Below are 16,009 nucleotides of genomic sequence, written 5' to 3' on the forward strand. Positions count from 1 at the left end.
ATCGCAGACAGGCAGGCAGGCAGGCAGCTGAAAAAAACCCCCTCTGGGGTCCTTGGGTCCTTCCTGGGTCTGTTGTCACGCAGGCCGGGAGCTCCCGCGCAGGCCGGGAGCTTGCGCGCACGCCGCCGGGTGATCGCAGACAGGCAGGCAGGCAGGCCTGCTAAGAACTTTTAAAGAAGAAAGAAATGCTGAAATTGTATATATTTTTTAAATCAGTTAGATCAAAATGCTGCATTGTTTTCTTATTGAGATCTATTTTTTTTAAAAATTATTAGTATACTTTTGTGATAGATAACAAATACATTCATCATGGGAAACTGGTACATATATATATATATATATATATATATATATTTTCCATCTTGACACTTTTGACTTTCCTGTCCCTCCCTGCCCTCTCTCTCCTTCCCCATGTCCATCCCATCTGCATAGTCTTTCTCCCTATTTCCTATCACAAATCTTTTATTATGTTCTTTATTCATATTTTGGGTTTCTCATATACAAGAAACCAATATTTAACCTTTTGTGTCTGATTTATTTCTCTCAGCATTGTGGACTCAAAGTAAATTTATTTTCCTACAAGTGACTCACACTTATACTTCTTTATGGCTGCGTAGTACATATTGCATGTTTTCAAGATCTATTTTAAAGGGGCAATATTTCCCCCTAAGGTAAAGGAGGAATAGATACTATTAGGGCAACTCAAACCCAAGGAACATCCTAAACATAGAAGGGGCCAAGCCTTGTTTGTCAATGAGCCCAAATAACTTTAAGCTGGCCAACTCAGTCCCATCACTGCTCAGTCCAATCCTACGATCTGTGAGCCATTGGGATGTCAAGCTTCACATCCACAGAAAAGCCCTGGCATGGTGCCCCTGCACCTACCTGTACCAAGTCAGACATCAAACAACCTTGCACACAAGGGGCAACTCTACCAGGCCCAAGCCACAGACTCCATACCTTCATCCTGGGCTTCATCTACAATGGCCTCTTTGCTCCTACAGAGTGACCTATTCACTTCCCACTTCTCTCCCTATTCCTCTTTGCTCCACAGCCACACTACACCTCTTCTGTCCTTCCAAGAAGACTCCAGGACCTTCTTTCTCACACATAGCTGTCCGTGTGTCCTGGCTTGGTTTTCATCAGACAACTTCCTAATGAACATCTCCTGTAGGTGTCCAAGCCATCTTACATCCTGTTGTCACATAATCCCCAAATGCATCTCTTCATGGCAATGGTGATCTTCTATTCAATGCCTGGCTTCCCTCCACACCACAGGTTCTATAAAAGCAATGACCACACCTACCTCAGCTCCATCTTTACCTGAAGTTCCTAGCGCAGGGCCAATCATATGAGATGTGCTTAATAATTTTTGAATGAATAAATGAATTCATAATAGGGAAAATACAACACATCGAAAGTATAGATGATGAGACAAGGAGAGGGTAAAAATCTTGTTTTTGACTTCCAAAAGCCTGCATCACAACTGGACAAAGCTCTATCCATTCTTAAAGCAGAAATAAAAAGTTGTATCAGTTTTAAATGACTCCAATTTGACCATCTCTGTGCAATTTCTACCTTGGTATAGAGCTAGGTTCTATCGGGGAGATTCCAATCCATAAATGTGTGCTATAATAGAAAGAGCAGAATGGCAAAATAAAAAGTTTTCACCCTCATTTCTCAGCAGCGTGACCTTGAGGAAACCATCTGACCTCTCCAAATTCAGATACTCGCCTATAAAAAGATAATAATGATTCCTAAGGTCAGACAAATGGAAGAACTTTTGAAATTATAAAAAGCTGTACATGTGTCAGAAATTGTGCTCATGATGTACACAAATCAGGATTTCAGATGTAAAACCACATAATTTCAGGATTAAGGAGCCCGAAACAATCCCTGCTGCCACCCAATGAGCAAAAGGCAGAGCCAGAGACAATGAATACACTGCCTGGGAGAGCTTCCCTGGAGCCCTGCCTACCAGACAGACAGATGTCACTGCTACTTAAGCCAAAGGGAAGGCTGGATGCAGATTTTATTTAAATTCCATTCCATCAAACTGACTCATGATAAAAATATTTTCGCATACTCTCCAGGAATTTTCTATGAAATTCAAAAATGTATAAAAGCCACTAAAGCACAAACACAAACTAAATGAACCTGGGCTTACAGTGAGGATGTCCTCGTGCTCATAATTTAAATACTGCTTTCTAAAAGTCTCAACTCACACATTTTACTGTTAAGGGGAGAGGCCCTAGGAGGGAACCTCAGAAAGCAATGTTGTAATGCACAGGAGTGATTCACTCTGCTCTAATCAAGGACACAATCCTAGAAGCAGGACCCTGGGAGCTGATCCCCACCTCAGGCCAGGCCCAAGGGAGCAGGAGAGTGCAAAGCCCAAGATCTCACACCTTGCCAACTTGGTTACCCTAAAGATAACACTCATTATATTACTCTCTCCAAGGTTTGCAGTGGTCACAGGCATGCATAAGATGATACCCACAAAGGCATACCCAGAAGGAGCCCCAGCCAGAAGGTGATATTATGGACCCAGGGCAGCAGGCACTAGAGGGGAGGGCAAATTATGGTGGTTTGTAGGGGCTGCCTCGGGAGAGCCTGTGTCCCATCAGAGACTGGGAGGGCCTAGGGGACACTGGGGCAAAGAGCTTGGAACACAGCATTTTCAGCCTGTGTAGGTCACTGCAAATCTAAAGCTAACCCATAGAGCTTGCTTTCCAGTGGCAACAACTTCTGCAGGACTCTGTAGAAAAAGAAGCTGGCCCTGGAGCTGCAAAGACCACACACTGCAAGCTGTTCTCCAGGTTTTAAGTGGGTCCTAGCCAAGAGACATGTGGATTCCCTTTATCAGTGTGCCCTGGGACTGGGTACCCCAAATCCAGGCTTGTGCTGTCTGCTAATTGCTTCCTTCATCTCTTGCCTCTCTAATGAAATCAACCAGCAAAGAAACCCAAAGCTTACTCAAATCTGCTGGTGTCTCTGCCTTTGAAGAGATTAGGGTGTAAATCAGACACTAATGATGCAGCTATTACTGAATACACAGACTGAATGTAAATGACTCACATTTATGTATGGGTAAGCCACCTCAAACACTCTAGAGAAATGCACTCTTCTGCCTGTGTATTTGGTTAGCAATTAAATATCAGGGGAAGAGGCTGTTTAGCTTTCAGAAACAAATCCTGTAATGATCAAGGGAACTAAAATTTCAGTATTAAAAAATGGAAATTTGAGTGAGGAGCTCTTATGGGGAACCCACCCTTAGTGCTTTGCATGTGGTTTCAGAAGGGGAGTTCTCAACTGACATTCTGTAGAGCTTCCCACAAAATTCATCCAGGATCCCCCAACTTTTGGCAAATCCTTCTAATGAATCCCTAGGCAAAAGAAAACAAAATTATATGATATTCTCAAATGGGATTCAGCCCCAAATGTTACCTATTTCTCTGGATGTAGAAATAAATCCAAATATCCCCCTGTGCTCTGCACATTTGTTATTTTTCTGGCTTGCCTGGGAGGATTTATTCTCCTGAACTGGGTGATTAGAGCTTTGGAAATCTGGCAAGAAGCTACTTTTGCCTGTTTAGTGCTTCAACCATAAGAAGGAAAAGGCAAAACTGAAAGGGGGTGATGTTTCTTCTGGATACACATGGAGATCTACAGTGTTCAAGAGGCCCTGAGTCCTTATTTAAGGCATTAATATCATGCCAAGGAGAGCAAGTCATGGGTAAAGAAGGATTATAATCCTGGGTGCTCTGAATGCCTTCATCCCAGGTAACTGACTATGACAGTAAATAGTTCCTTGCTCTCCCCAGCTTCTTAGAATAGTTTCCATATAAGTTTTTTCTTTGAATTTTTTAAGGAAAACTTTTATTTTTTTTCCCTTATTTCCTTTCCGCTACACTTCCTATTACACATTATCAATTACACCATAAGGGAAAAGAAAAAACTAGGAGAAAATAGAAATAAAGTATTTGTAAATAGGGAAGGGAGGAGCAGGTGAAGGGAGGGCGGGGACAAGGGGAAAAAATAAGAACCAAGACCTGTCATGTAAAGGTACAAGATCCCAATGATGAATGTAACTGTACTGTATATCTAAAATGTACCAGTAAACTCAATGAGAAAAAAAAACTTTTATTAATAAATCATTACATTTTACAAAAGACCTTTTTTTGTGTGCATGTGGTTTTTTTGAGACAGGGGATCACTATGTAGTTGAGACTGACCTGGAACTCACTATGTAGCCCATGCTTGTCTTGAACTCACAGCGATCCTCCTGCCTCAGCCTCCCAAGTGCTGGGATTACAGATGTGTGCCACCACACCCAGATCTACAACAGACCTTATTGAGATATCTTAAATATACATTGTAGAGTATCACTACAATTTTTAAATACAAAAGAAAATAAATTTAACACTTCGCAAAAAAGCTGTGTGGATAGCAAACACAGCCGGATCTGCAGTAACAATTTAGGATCATTCATAGAAAGGATACTGGCACATTGTCCTCCAAGGCTCATCTCTTAGGAAATTATTTCCCTAATCCTTAACAATATCTAGATCCACAAAGGAAAAGAGATAACCCTTTTGATGATGTTGTTCTTACCAAAGTCTTAACCAAGAGAAAATATTGTCTCCATGCAGGAGAATTCAAGATTGGAGAAAGTGCAGCACAGGATCATAAAAACTAATCCATCACATTAGAGAGGACACAAAAGAGTAAAGGGGGAAAATACTAAGTTTGCATTCAGTTCAGAATCATCTTTTTTATGAAATTCACTCTTTTTATTGAAACATTTTTAAGTTGTTTATATTTAAAGTGTAGAGTGTGATTTGTTAAACTTTTATATTTTGTGTAGTAATTTCCACAACCAAACTAATCAACATATCTACCACCTCACAATTTGTGAGGAGTAAGAGAGAACATTTCTTAGCAAACCATATATATAATCATATATATCATATATATAATCAAAAATGTATAATCTCTACATGTATAGGCCTCATTCATCATATACAATGCAGTTATATTCATAATTGGAATCTTGCAAGCTTACAAGACAGATCTTGGTTATTTCTTCCACATTCTCCTGCCCACCCTTCACTCCCTCCTTCCTTCCCTATTTACAAAGACTGTGTATCCATATTTTCCTTTTCTCATATTTTTTTCTTCTCCCTTCTTTCCTTTCCTTACACTTCCCGCTTCCCCTGCTCCTTTAGAACTTATCTTCCTATTTCACATTATCAGTTATACACTTTGAACCTTATTTACACTTTTAGTTTTTTACACCAGACAAACTATTCAATAATTATACATGTCCTATTTATTTCATTTAAGAGTATGGCTTCAATGTGCATCCATTTTGTGAAAAATGACTCTAGTCTCTCATTCTTTATGGCTGAGTAGTACTCCATTTTATAGAAAAACCACATCTTCTTTACCCAGTCTCCCAGTCAATGGGCAATTGGGCTGTTTCCAAGTTTTAGCTATTCCAACTGTGCCACTATAAACATGAGTGCACTTATATCACTATGGTATGATTATTTTAATTCTTTTGGGAAGATAGCCAGCAGAGGGACAGCTGGGTCAAATGGGACATCTAATCCTAGTTTTTGAGGTATTTCCATACTGAATTCCCCAGTGGTTGCACCACTCTACACTCCAACCAAAAATAGAGAAGGGTTCCTTTCTCCCCACATCCCTACCAGCATTTGTTATTGGTTATTTCTTGATAGCAGCCATTGTTTCTGGTATGAGGTGGAACCTCAGTGTTGTTTTCATCTGCATCTCTCGAATGATCAGTGATGCTGAACATTTTTTCATATGTTTATTTGCTGATTTTACTTCTTTGTCTGAGAAATGTCTATTCGTTTCAGATGCCCATTTTAGAATTGGATCTTTATATTTGGCAGGTCTGATTTTTTTTTTAATTCTTTAGATATTCTAGATAGTAGACCTTAGTCAGAGGAACAGCTGGTAAAAAAAATTTTTTTTCACATTGTAGGTTGTCTCTTAGCTCTGTTAGTGGTTTATCTTGCACTGCAAAAACTTTTTAATACAAGGAGATCCCAGTTGTTGATTCTTTGTGTAAAATTCCCATGCTGCTGAGGATTTGTTCATAAAGTCTTTTCCTATGCCAATGTCTTTGAGAGTTCTACCTAATTTATCTTCCAGTAAGTTTAGTGTTTCTCTTTTAATATTTAGATCTTTAATCCACTTGGATTTTAGTTTAGTGCATGGTAAAAGATATGGGTCTAGTTTTTATCTCAGACAAATTGAAATCCAGTTTTTCCAACACCATTTATTAAAGAAGCTATCTTTCCTCCAGTGGGGATGTCCAGCTCCTTTGTCAAAGATGATGTAGCTGAGTACATCTGGAGTTTCTGCATCTTCTAATCTATTCCACTGATCCTCAGTTCTGTTTCTTTGGCAGTACCAGGCTATTTTAATCACAGTGGCTTTGTAGTATTCTTTCAAGTTGGGGGCTGTGATACCCCTTATCATATCTGTTGCCTAGAATTTCTTTTGCTATCCTAAGTTTCTTCAGGTTCCAAATGAATTTTTGGATTGTTTTCTCTAGTTCTGTGCAATATACTGTTGGGATTTGAATCAGTATTGCATTGAATCTGTATAGGAGTTTTGGAAATATGCCATTTTCACTATGCTGTTTCTTCCTACACAGGAGCAAAGAACGTCTTTCTATTTTTTCATATTCTTTTTTATCTCTTTTTTCAGAACTCTGTAGTTTTTCAATGTAGAGGTCTTTTGATTCCTTTGTTAGATTGATTTGTAAATATTTCAATTTTGGATGCTGTTGTGAAATTAAGGATTGTTTCCTTAATTTCTCTCTCAGTGACTCTGTATTTGTATACAAGAAGGCTATTGATTTTTGAGTGTTTACTTTGTATCCAGCTACGCTACTTAATCTTTCAATTAAGTCTAGAAGTCTTTTGGAGGTGTTTTATTTTTCTTTTATTGAGTTTATTGGTATATTTTAGGTACACAGTACAGTAACATTCATTACTGGGATCCTCTACCTTTACATGACAGGTCTTGGTTCTCATTTTTCCCCATACCCCTGCCCTCCCTTCAGCCCCTCCTCCCCTCCCCATTTACAAACACTTTATTTACATTTTTTCAGTTTTTCATATTTTTTCTTTCCCTTATTACCTTTCCCCTACCTTTCCCATTTTCCCTACACCTTTAGCCCTTTTCTTCCTATTTCACATTGTCTTCTATGTAGAGTATCATATCATCAACAAACGACAGTTTAACTTCTTCCTTTCCTATCTTTATTCCTTTTATTTCTTTTCTCTTGTCTAATTGCTATGATTAATGTTTACAAAACTATATTGACCAAGAGTGGTGATACGGGACACCCCTGAAGACAAGGACTCTTGCATGAAGGTTTTCAGTTTTTGACCATTTAGTATGATGTTGGCAGTTGGTTTTTCTTAGATAGCCTTTCTCAGGTTGAGATAAAGACCATATATTCAAATTTTCTGCAAGGTGTTTATCCTGAATAGGTGTTGAATTTTGTTGAATACCATGTGCTTTCTAAGTTTCCTTGTCATTTCTATCATCTTTCATCTTTTGTCTTAAAGACATTTGCTTAGTATTATAGAGTGTGTGAAAGGTAGAAATTTTGTTTTCAATTCAATGGTATGCACTTTATAAATAAATAAAGAATTAAACTTGCACTTGATAATAAAGATAAACAAAAAGCTTCAAATTCTTATAGGCATAACAAGAATTTTCAGTACTTTCAGTCCACAAGCCCCTAACATAAAAAGTGAGAGTTATTTGATATTCAGTTTCCATGCCCTATTGCCTATAAATATCACTGACTGTGAACCTAGATTATTAGTATATAATAATACAATTAGAATAAAAATCATCTTTATTAAGCAATATTTTGAGCTTTTATAATACAGATTTGCAACTCTGTCATCAAGAAAATTCTTCTATATATAGATCTTATATTTTATACCATTGTTCTTTCATATTATCTTGAAGCCCTTTTGCGCAAAGCCAAAATTTAAAAAGTTGGATTACACCTTCAAATTACTCATTTGTTGTAAGACAGTTTAATGGTAGTTGACTGTCTTTTAAGAAGAAAGTGAATATCTTATTATTGCCTTTTGACATGAAGAACAACCTGCTATGGCAAGGAATTCTTTTCTTTTTGTGTCTAAGAAATATTTGAGAAGACAATTATTTAATACAAAAATAAGCCTGATGATAGCTCACTTTATGAAACTGATTTATTTTGCCATGATGTGTATTTCTTGTACCTTAAAATGAAAAACCTCACCAGAATCTGACTACTTGTCTTTGTCATTAATTTTATTCACTATTCAGTAAGTTAATTTTAATTACAGAGGCAGATCCTCTTTTAGATCAGGTACAATTTCTATATCACCTTCAAAATGTGTTTCTATTTGTAGAACACACATTTATTCCTGGGAAGAACTAAAAGCTTTGGTTTGATCTCAAGTTTCCTATCTTCTATGTCTATTGTTCTTTTGGTATTTTTGCATTTTTCTCTTCAATATGGGTGTTTTTTCAGTTTGTAATTGATATTACTGAATTTATTTTGTATTATGTGATTTCAATGCTAGAAAGATTCCATGTCTATTTATTTGTACTGCTAATATTGGTCTGTTTTGAATTATTTTTTTATTTAACCAAGTTTCCTTGACATCTGTGCCCCAGTACCAGCCTTTCATTGCATTACAATTTCCTGTATCTATTACAAAACAGCATTGTGGACCTTTTTGAGACTACCAAGATATCTTTTCTGTATTTCTTTCATTTATGGAAAAAGAAGCATTGCTTCAGTGATGTTTTCCTTAAAATCAATAGAGTCATAGGATTATAGATCATTACATTTAGTGAAATATATCACATATTATATTTTCATAGATCATGTAGTGATTTGTTCTACCTTACTGAATTATCATTCACACAAAATCAACTTCACCTAGTTTAAAAGTTCAATACGAATAATTTTGGTATTGCACATAGACAAGTATCTTTACCATAATCAAAGTACAGAACCCTTGTACTGTAGTTAAGATGTTGACTGTCCTTCAAAAGCCACATGTTAAAGGCTTGGTACCTAGGTGCTATGGAGAGATGATGGAACCTTTAAAAACAGTACCTAGTAAAAAGGTCCTTAGGTCATTGGGTATATTCTTCTGCAGGGGATTATGGGACCACAAACCCTTCCTCTTTCTCTGCTTCCTGGTTGGTGCATGAACATGTTTCCTCTCCTGATGTATTACCACAGGCTCAAAATTTGTGGGCTACAACTTCCAAAACTGTAAGCCAAACTAAACCATTTTTGTGGTGGAGTACCAGGGATTGAATTTAGGACCTTGTGCTTGTGAGGCAGGCAGTGGCACCACTGAGCTAAATCTCCAACCCAACCTTTCTTCTTTACATGTTGTTTATCTCAGATGTTAGTTACAGAGACAGAAATTTGACCAAAATGTAGACCACCCTAAGATAGTTTTTCTGTTTTGTATTTGACATCTACTTCATAAACATTGCCCCTAGAAAACAACTAATCTGGTTCATGTGCCTATAGTTTTGCCTTTTCTGAAAATTCATATAAATCAAATAATATAGTATATGCTTTAGCATGTGTTATGTATTATCATTGTGCCATTTTACTGTTTTATAGTGTTTAGAACTCTACACTTTTAGCCATCCATCATTGATAAATATTAGGTTTGCCAATTTTAAGCTATAGTGAATAATACTGTTCTGAATACTCACACATTTTTTGTGCAGCTACTTTTCCATTTGTGTGTGTGTGTGTGTGTGTGTGTGTGTGTGTGTGTGCTTAGATACCTAAGGGTAGGCTACTAGTTCACAGGGTAAGAGCATTTTTAGTTATATAGAATACTCACTGCCCTATTTTCTGAAGTAAGTGTACCATTTTGCAATGCCACTAACTATGAAAGTTCTAATGACCCCATATCCTTGCCAACTTTTGATAGAGTTGGTCTTGCAAATTTTACCTATGACACTGGGTATATATGATATCTCATTTTTCTGTTTATGTTAAATTTGCATTTCTTTTCATGTATTTATTAGACATTGGTATGTCTTCTTTTCTGTGGTTTTTGTTCAATATTTTTACTATAAAGTAGAAAAATATTTTTATATTCTGTACATAAGGCCAGAATATGTTTTGCAACTATCTTTTCTTACTCTGTGATTTATTTCCATAGCTGCATCTTTCAAAAAGAAAAAGTAATTTTGAAAAAGTAAATTTTATAATTTTTATGCCTTGTGGTCTTTGTGAAGCTTTTAAAAAACCCTAATTCAAAAGCACAAAGATTTTGTCTTAATATTTGCTTTCAAAATTCTAGAGTTGCAGCTCTTACACTTGTCTATGATCTATTTCAAGTTACTTTTGATATGGATTAAAGTAAAGGTCAAGTTTGGGGTTTTTTATACAAATATCTAACTATTATAGAACCTTTTTTAAAAATAGCATATTTTCCTCCCAAAATTACCTTAATATTTTATACAATTAAATAATTATGAATGTACTTTTTTTTACTTTGCTATTGTCTTCTGATGTACAATGTGTCTATTTTTATCCCAGTGCCACACCCCTAAGATCACTGTGCCTTTAGAGAAATCCATACATTAGGTAATATAAATGCTCTACTCTACTTCATGTTTCTCAAAATTTCTGAACCTTCTACTAGCAGAATTCCTTCTTGCCCAGGGGAAGTCAGTTTTTGTTTTGTTGAAGGTTTTACCTGAAGAACCCAACCAAAAGAAGGTAATATGTTTTATTCAAAGTCCACTGATTTAAAGTTACTCTCTTTAAAATATACCATCACAAAAACACCCAGAAAAAATCTGACCATGCAGCTGGGCACTATATTTGAGTCAAAGTGATGCATAATATTTAGCATCACAGATCTGTTAAAAATGTGTAGTTTCTATTTGGGGATGTAAATTTTCTAAATATTAATTAAGCCAATGTTTTTGATAGCTCAGATCTTTACTGACTTTACTGATACTTTTTCAGTAGTTCCATTGTAAAGATGTAAAGAGAAGCAAAATCTCCAGTTATGATTGTGAAACTTTTACCTGACATATGAATTGTGATCAACAGCTACAGTGGATGTTTAAATTTTTTTAACATATTTATACAGTAAAGGAAACATTTCTATTAATTTCCTTGAAAATATTTTCCCTTATTTCAAGAGCACTTATCCTATTATTCTTGCCACTTTATGAAGCAGTTCTGGATGTTCTCTATCCAGAGTGTCTTTAATTTCACTCTTATGGCTGCCTCAGAGTCTTGAATTAATTCAAAATGATTCTCCTTAATGGATATTCTGACACTGAGGAAGTGGCAGAAATCTTAAAGTGCCAGATCTAGTAAACAAAATGGATGAGGACACACTATAATGTTTTTATATTATAGAATTTGTCACAAATGATTTGAATCAATTCAGGACTATGAAGTACCCACCAATAGATATTCATAAAAGAGATCTTCCAAGTCTGCCCCATAGCATTGCTGAGTGTGTACAGATCCCAGGGAGTAATAGTGTGGTCCAGATGAGTGCACCTGCAGGTAGATCCCAGCCAGGGATCCAGCCAACCCCAGAGGCTTGGGCAAACCTGCTCAGCCAAGGCCTGCCCAGGAAAGAGCTGCACGGGCACATAAGCTTCCGTCAAAGACCTACCCCATAGCATCAGTCAGTGTGCACAGGACCCTTGGAGGAGCGGTGCGATCCAAACCAGTGCAGCTGGAGGCAGATCCCAGACAGAGATCTGCCCCAACCGCAGAGCTTGGGCAAACCTGCCCAGTCAAGGCCCACCCAGGAAAGAGCTGCACAGGTGCACAAGCATTAGTTAGAGGCCTGCCCCATAGCATTAGTGGTTTGAACCCAGGAATTGGTGTACTGGTCAGTAGCAGAGAAAAGGCCTCCTGGTGGTCTGCTGAGAATTGAAGACCACTGGGTGAGTAAAAAGTTGTCTCAATAAAGGCATAGCAGGCAGTGTCTGTTGAAATGAGAAGACACAGAAACAAGTCCCAAAACCAGACTTCCAGGTCACCTAAGGCAACCCCAAAGGGAAACAAGATGTAACAATCTGATAATCAACCACTTGGACTCCCTGAACTGGCAATAAAAGAAGATCTGGAAAAAATGAAGACAGAAATAATTTCTCAGATAACAGCAGAGATTGTGCCCATAGTCCAAGACATGATTAATAAATCTAGAGTGGATACAGACAAAAAAAAATAGAGGAGCTGAGGAACACGATGGAATCCCAACATAGGAAACAAAGAGAATAAAAAAAACAGATGCAAACATATCCAGGAGATTAAAAACTCCACTGAAAGTTTATGCATCAGAATGTAACAATGTGAAGATAGAATTTCAAATATAGACTATAGGATTGCAATTACTGACCAGGAAAAGAAGAATGTCTTAAAATAGTAAGAGACCATGAGAAATCAACCCAATAGCTGCTAGATGATGCAAAGAAGAATAATATAAGACTTATTGTAGTCAATGAAGAAAAAGAAGAGACTGCAGATGACATAACTGTTCACAGAAGTAATGGCAGAAAACTTCCCAAGTAAGGGAAACAATTTCACATACACATAAGTGAGGCATACAGGACTCCAACTAGCCATGATAAAAAAATCTAAACATAGGTATATAACAGCTAAGATTCCAGAAACCCAACAGAACAACAAAATTCTACAAGCAGTCAGATAAAAGAAACAAATCATATACAAAGGAAAGACTATCAGAATCACAGCAGACTTCTCAACACAAGCCCTCAAGACAAGAAGAGCTTGCAGTGATGTATTTCAGGCCTTAAAGGAAAACAACCACCAACGCTGATGTACCCTGAAAAAATATCTTTTAAAACTGATGGAGAAATAAGATACTTTCATGACAAAGAGCACCTTAGGAACTCCATGAATACCAAACCAGCACTCAAAAAAAAATCTAAACAATTTCCTAGGGAAAGACAACTAGGATTACAATCCCAGGAACCCCAGTAGAAATAATCTATCAGGCACAATAAGAATTTAAACACAAAGGGGTGGAATCCAACAAAAAGAAAAAGTCATGACAAGAATAAGTCAAAACATATCAGTTATAACCAGCAATGCTGATGGTCTCAATTCAATATTCATAGTGACACAATTTGTAATAGAATAGCTAAAACTTAGAAGCTTCCCAATTACCCATCAACTGGAGACTGGATAAAGAAAATGTGATTTTTTTAAAATAAAATGAAATACTACTCAGCCATTAAAAATGAAACATTAGAGACATTTATGTCTCTAAATGGATGCACATTGAGGCAACACTCAAATGATATAAATAGGACACAGGAGTGTAAATACCAAATAATTTCTTTAATGTGAGAAACTGAAAGTGTAAATAAGAACTAAAAGGTGTAATAGATAGTGAAATAGGAAGAACAGGAACAAAGAAGAATGGGAAATGCCAGGGGTAGGGAAAAGGAAAGAAGGGAATGGAATTAATATGAGAAAATGAAAAATAATAGAAACAAAGTCTTTATAGATAGGAAGAGAGGGAGGGGTTGAAGGGAGGGCAGGGGAATGGGGAAAATATAAGAACCAAGATCGATTATGTAAAGGTACAAATTTTCAGCAATGAATGCCACTATATTGTATACCTTAAATTTACCAATAAAATTAATTTAAAAAAAAAGAAAAAGAACTTCCAGAACTGCTTCAGAATGTGGTAAGAATGGTGAAATAAGTGGGTTCAAAGTGAAGGGAATAATTTAGGGGAATTAATGGCAATATTATTTCTTATTGTGACAATTTTTAACTTCTATTTTTATTTAAGTATTCACTATACTTTTTAACATTTTGTATTTTCTTAATTTTCTGCATATTTATTATGTATTTCTAAAGAATTAATACATTTTTCCTCATTAGCCGTACCAGTATTTTAGTTTGTCTTTTTGGTACTGGGGATCTAACTCAGGGCCTTGCACTTGCGAAGCAGGAAGGGTACCACAGAGTTAAACCTGGCCTTAGTGTTTTAGTTTTGATATCCCTTTTAGCTGATATAGCCCTTTTAGCCTTTAAATGTTACTGTTTTCATGACATATTTTTCCCATCCATTTACTTTCAATTTCCCTCATCCATATGAAAAATGTGTTATTTTTAGAACACATATAGTTGAGCCTTGGCTTTCTATCCATTTTGATAACATCTGCCTCTTAAATGAAATACTTAATATGTTAATGTTTGATATGATTTGTATATCTTTCTGCTTGTTTGGATTGATTTTTGTTTCTGTGTTTGTTTTTGTCTCTCATTCTTCTTTTCCTATCCTTTTATTTTGGATTGTTTTTACAAAGTTAAAATTTTTAAAATTTAATAGCTTTATTTTTTTTTCCTCATTGAGTTTATTGGTACTTTTTAGGTATATAGTACAGTTACATTCATCATTGGGATCTTGTACCTTTACATGACAGGTCTTTGTTCTCATTTTTAATAGTTTTAGAACTGTTTTAATCATAAAATTATCAGCATACTTTTGCACTTCTAGTATTTTTTCTGGGTTTTTTTTTCGTTTTTTTTTTTTGGTACCAGGGATTGAACTTGGATCCTTGCACTTGCAAGGCAGGCCACCGAACCGCTGAGCTAAATCCCCAGCCCTTTAGTATTTTTTCTAGAGATTATAATTTATATTTTTAACTTTTCATCATCTACTTACAGTTGATACATTATTACTTCACATGAAATATTCCAAAACTTGTAAGAGTTACCCCCATCATTAGGGATAAATTGCCATATATTTAGCATGACAATAACATTATAAGTCTTACAAGGGTTTATATGTATATATTTTTGTGTTAAGAAGTTATATGAATTATAAAGGAACTTTTGGAAGATCTTTTAGATACTTTGATTTTTTTTCGCATTTACTCAGCAGTTATTATTTATAATGTTTTCCTTTCCTGAGTGTCCAAATTTCCATCTTGTATTATTTTCTTCTACACAATAAAATTTCCTCTAGTATTTCTTGTAGTATGGATCTACTAACAACAAATTCCTTTAGGATTCTTTTTCTGAAAATGTTATGTTGTCTTTAATCTCGGAGGATATAATCTCTAGATACAGATTTCTGGGTTGGTAATTTGCATTACTTCAGCATTCTGAAGAAGTTCTTACACTCTATAGTGGCTTCCATGGTTTCTGATGTGATGTTGGTCATTAATCAAGTTATCTATCTCTTAAATGGAATATATGTTACCCATTTCTTGATCTTAAGATTTTTCTCTTTAATTTTCATTTCAAAAGCTAACTATGATATGTCTTAGTGCCCCTCTTTTATATATTCATTGATGTTTACTGACTATTGGCCATTTGTGAATGTTTGGCTTTCATGGATTTTGGATCTTTTACATCTATTTCTTTAATTTAAAAACTTTTTCCTAAACCAGTGTCTGTAGCTCAAAAATTACACCATATAATAAACCACTTAATATCATCAAATAGATCTCTGAGGTCTGTTTTCATTTTTCTCTCTCTGGTCTTCACATGGTAATTTTCATACAATGAGCTCTGTATTCATTTTACTCTGCCAACTGTATTGTCATTATAGGTGCCTTGGTTATTTTTATTTTCAAAACTGAATGTTTTGGTATGCTATGGTATGTTTTTTATCATTTCTATTGCTCTTCTAATATCCCTGTCTTTTCATTTGCTGTTACCATAGTATTTCTTTTACTTTGCTCACCGTAGATATAACACCCATTTTAAAACCATATAGGCTTGTTCTAACATCTGTACCATCTCAAAATATTTTTTTCTCTTTAATAAGCATTGGCAAACTGGTTCTGTGAAGGAACAAATATTTTAGGGTTTGTGGGATACATATGGTTCTGCCATATATTCTTCTTGTTGATGGTGTTTGGTTCTGTTTTGATTTTATATATATATATGTATATATAT

This window comes from Fukomys damarensis, unplaced genomic scaffold (assembly GCF_012274545.1).
Source record: "Fukomys damarensis isolate Sample0158 unplaced genomic scaffold, DMR_v1.0_HiC HiC_scaffold_1, whole genome shotgun sequence".
Classification (NCBI taxonomy): domain Eukaryota; kingdom Metazoa; phylum Chordata; class Mammalia; order Rodentia; family Bathyergidae; genus Fukomys; species Fukomys damarensis.